At 37.3% G+C, this 5,247-nt stretch overlaps 1 pseudogene; it reads right to left on the reverse strand.

Moving 5' to 3' along the window:
* Nucleotides 1-397: 397 nt before the first annotated feature.
* Nucleotides 398-765, reverse strand: LOC127852367 (uncharacterized; annotated as a pseudogene).
* Nucleotides 766-5,247: the final 4,482 nt, after the last annotated feature.

Below are 5,247 nucleotides of genomic sequence, written 5' to 3' on the forward strand. Positions count from 1 at the left end.
ACTTCACCAGATTAAACCCTGAGGTGTTTGATGATATCCTGGAAAGAGTGGCACCAGTCATTTAGAAGCAGCAGACTACCTTCAGGCACCCCCTGTTAGCTGGCCTCAAGCTGGCAATCACCTTGAGACATCTGGCCACTGGGGACAACTACAGGTCAATGGCATATGGATTCAGATGTGTTATCTCCACAATATCAGAGCTGAATCCAGAAGTGTGCACGGCAATTGTACAGGCATATAAAGATGAAGTTTTCAAACCACCTACCACCCCTGAAGCCTGGAGACACCTTGCCCAGAAGTTTGAACAGAGGTGGAATGTCCCCCATGCAGTTGGTGCCTTGGATGGAAAGCACATAGCCCTCAAGAAACCAGCAAACACAGGCAAGATCTACCACAACTACAAGGGGTTCTTCTCCCATAGCTTCTCTTTGTTTTGCGGGTCTTTTTAATCTGTCAGTCTCTTTAAGTAGATAGAAGGAGTGTCTTTTAGCCAGTCAATAACCTCTTCTTTTTGCGCTTCTGTTAGTGTTGCATAGTAGTATGGTTTGTACGTACGCTTTTTGCTGGCGGCTGCTGCTGGAACAGGTGTGATGACTGGGAGATGATCCCCTGCAGGGTGAGGCTGTGGCTGCTCTGGCTCTGGAACCAGTATTTCTTCATCTTCTGCCGGCGGTGTTGTTGGAGACCTCGGCCTTTCAGCCACTTGGCATATGACTGTCGCTTTTCGGCTCTTCTTGCTGCACCTCTACCTCTCTTGGGTCCCATCTTTGTGTTAAAGGCTCTATAAAGGTGAGGATCCGTAATTATTTACCGTTTTTTTTTATATATGTTTTCATATTTTATTTATAAAGGTTATCAAAAAAATAATATATTTATGCTATTGGACATAACCATACAAAAATGAGCAATACAAATTGTTTTGAGCTCAAAAAGCAGTGTCCTCCAAGTTAAGTGTGTTTACAAACAAGCAGTTAATTTACATCGCTGTTTACTCGTAAATTGAAAGTGAAAGTGACTCAGGTCACTTAAAATATATCGTTGATTTTCAACGTTTTCTGGTATCACTCTCAAAGTAGGTCTCTTCTAAATAGCTAAAACGTTTGTAGTGATATAGTAGGTTACTTTTTGCTGGTAAAGAGTTGTTTGAAATAGAATTTAAATTGAATTTTCTTTCGGCTATTTGCAGCATACGTAACCGCTTTTAGGCTACAAATCACGTTAGTTGCAAAGTTGTAAACATTTCTTTCAATTATAAAACGGGTATATCTTCAATAATTCTTGACAACGTTGCACCTTAGCTATGTAATGGGCATTTTTTATTCAAGAGTAACTGAAATCCGTAATAATTGGACCAGATTATATGCATAATAATTGAATTTCTCACCTTTATAGAGCTTTTAATAGTAGTTTTTCAGGTTCAGGATACGTCCTCTTTGTTTGAAAATTATGCAGTGTGTGGAACTCAAGTGCTCTTTATAGAGATGCTGAAAATAATGCAATGTGTATCGTTCCAATTTTAGTATTTTAGTGCATGTACTGTCGAAGCATTACATAAAGCAATGTGTGGTACTCAAGTGCTATTTATAGAGATGACGAAAGAGCGTCATATCGTAGGAGATCGTGAAAGATTGTGCGAAAGCGAGAGGAAGCTTGCCAAGTGTATCAAAGCCTTTTAAAACGTGTCAATCCTTGATGAAAGCTTCTCAATTCGTGGGAAAGCGGGAGAGTCCTTCATGAAAACGTAACAAAGCGTGTCATATCTCGATGAAAGCGTCTGACCTCGTGTAAGATCTTCATGCCAGATCGTAGCAAATCTTGAGCCATCTTAACGAAGCGTGTCAAGTGGTGACATACTGGGGTCCCCGCTTTGAACCAAGCTCTGTTAAGCTTTCCTACGGTTTGAGTCAAGCTTTGCTGAGTTTTGTTACGTTTTTTTAAGCTTTGATACGCTCTCGGCGCTTTAATCAATTCGTGACAGAGCGCCCAATATTTTTAAACAGTTTAAAAAAGTGTGGCGTTCTTGCCGAATGTCCCGCTTTATCACACGATCTATAACGACACTGACGCTTTATTTAAGCATTGTTACGTTTTGGTGCCGCTTTGCACGCCGCTTTAAAGCGCCATCAAAGCGCCGTTGGTGTGAACCTAGCATAAAGGTCTATTTTAAAGAAAATCCAAAGTCAATATATTAAACGCTATTTACATTGAAATTTGATTTAATTATCGGGAAAATAACGTTTGCGAGTTGTGTTTAACCTGAAAAAGATGATTTTATTGACTTTTATTATTGTAACTCGCAAAGCGTTGATTCGCTTATCTCCTCTGTTTTCCCCTGGTGTGTGAGGTCAGAGCTGAACAAGCATTTTTGCGTCCGCTTAGAAGATAAGCGATAGATCAGAATTCTGGTTTTATTTTTTTCTGTTTGTATTGATATTGTTTTCACAGTAATATTGAAAATGGTTATCTGTGCGGCCTTTCGCTGTAAATCACGTTCTGGAAAAGATAATGTGATTTTTTCCAGTTTCCGAGCGACAAAAAATTGAAGAAGATTTGGTAAACCAAAATCGGTCGTGCTAGCCATGTTTCCAAGCACAAACTGTTTTCTCCAAATAAAAACAGCCACGTCTGTTTCTGCCGCGGCATCGATACACAGAATCACGCCGCGTCTTTACACGCGGCGATTACCCGGTAAAAATATTTACAAATATTTATTGTATACTATAGCAAATGTTAAATAATTTAAAAATTAACGAAAATTAGAAACAGATACAGATAATACGCTGAAAAATATACTTCTGCGCGATTGTGTCAACATTTCGTCAGCTTCTCTCCATACTTCATACAATAACCATCGGATGTCAACTGTCAAAACAATGATAATTCCGTATATGGCCGATTTCCGTTTTTCACATTAAATTCTGGTAAATATTGAAGAAAAAGTGCTCAAATTCCTAAACACTAACTTTCTCTATTTTTTTCAAAAGTATCAAACGAATTTCGGCATATGTTTCTTTTTAAAGATTTGAGAAATTTCGTTCAAAAGTTTCGTAGTGAATTTATAATTAAAGTACCGGAGTATCTCGCGAATTATTTGCCATTGACAATTCCTTTGAATAAAATAAAAATCAAACACGCTGTATCGTTATCGTTACACTCTTTTAGTTCGTTCATTATTGAAAATTTACATTCAATTGCATACATTTGTATTGTACTGTATACTGATCACACACAAAAATCATCGTATACAATTCAATGTTTGTACTCAAACCGTCAAAATTATTTATACTTCGTTTGGTCTGTGTATGATGTATGTTGGATGGTTCTCATTTGTTTTTAGAAATTATTTTGACAATAAATATCGTTATTTTAAACGTTTTAAGCAAGTCTCGTTTCCGAGATCATATATGGGAATTCACTGTGTGAATTACTGATTTATACAAATAATTGTTTTGACAGACGGCACGTGCTTATCTAAAGTATGTTTGTCGTAATACACAGGATATTGGATGTTCAGGGCTTGATTTGTCAATAAAACAAAAACGCGGTCTGCGGTTTTAGGTAGAACGTTTGTACTGACCAACATAATACTTGATATTGCACGTGCTTATCTTACATTTAGAGATAAAAAAACACGGGTCGAAGCCATTGTGTGCTTCTTTGTGACATAAAACACAATCCCGCTGGCTATTTTCAGTAGCACGCGTGGTCAGAAACTAACAAGTTAGAGTAATAAATCACAGAGATTGTGATCCCAGAACTGCATGGAGTCTGAAATGAAACAGAATGCCGACAAATTAAAATGGTCGCAGCCTATTTTTTTAATATAAAATTCGACATGCAGACATATATGGTGAAATTACTAAAAATCAATTATGGGTTCGTCGTGGCTACAAACCACGGGCTCTAGATGAGAATAGACACTCCGTGTACAAACTGCGAAAAGCATAAACAACACGAAATTATCACTAATCCAGGTGCGGGAGCCTACATCTAGGTGCGAGCACGGTTTTCTTCAAGCATCGGCGACTCAAAGGCTAACAAAATTAAAATTTGGAATATAAGACATATTCTGTTGATATCTGCTAACAATCCCGAATGTTTATTTGACGCTTGAATATGTAAACGGCGCGCTAACAGCAGACAATCAGAAGTGTGTTTCGGATTGCAAATGTGTATTCTTATCGGGGAATGCAACAAATCATTTATATATTTGTAATGAATTAAATATAAAGTTTGTAAAAATCTTTTCGTGTCGAAAAACTATTTTGATAATATAATGCGTGAAAAGCACGATTCCCAGGAGAATTACACCCGGTTGCTATCGTCAGTAGATCTAACTGATTTATCGTGGAGGAGTACACATAAGGATAAGTGTGGTAGGTATAACAAAGCCATAACACTGCAATAAACCAATTAAATTATCGATTGATAGAGACATGGGGGTTATTCAGAGGCAATCAAATTACCGCTAATGAAATCACACGCGCATTTTTCGCAAAAATTAGGATATTATGTTTTTCATTTTCGTCCATTAATAACACGCTTCGGAAAAAAGTCGCGTCTTTACCCCCGAAAAATACGGTAGTGTGTTTTCTGTCCTCTGAAATTTTATTGAACTTTACATTTGCACTATACATAAGTGGAAAAGATTACGAACTAGACCAAACAGGCGCGATGAACAGTTAGAGCATCGATGTAATTACATCGATGGGTGCAAATGATTAGAATTATTGTTGTAAGTTAAATTATGTGTTGCAATAATACGATTTCGTTCACTTGCATTTATTTACAAAAACTACAATAATTTAGATGTATGATGAACAATCTAATAACGAACATTTTGGGGCTTTTTCCAGCCATTTTGGGAAAAGGAGTCTTGTCTAATTGAGATTTTTTAAATCGATAAAATGGCGTGTACTGTACATATACGGTCTAATTTCATGCAGTTCGTCTTCATAATGATCATATTCGTCAGACAAGTCCATAATTTAACATAACAGAATTGATGTTATAGCAATGCAGTTGATCGTCTCGGCATAAATAACGCTGTTAAAAATAGCGGATGTACAACTCTGACGTCACAGCAAGGGAGGTAAGACAGTCCAACTTTTAGAAAACGGCGCGTTATTGGAAGATTTACCTGGTGATTTATGGCATAAGGCGTAACGCTTAATTGTTGCAAATAGTTTTAGACAATTAGTAGCATACTTCAGTCAGTACACGAGAATTTGATGTAAGGCACATTTG

The sequence above is a fragment of the Dreissena polymorpha genome, chromosome 12 (genome assembly GCF_020536995.1).
Source record: "Dreissena polymorpha isolate Duluth1 chromosome 12, UMN_Dpol_1.0, whole genome shotgun sequence".
NCBI classification, from domain to species: Eukaryota; Metazoa; Mollusca; class Bivalvia; order Myida; family Dreissenidae; genus Dreissena; species Dreissena polymorpha.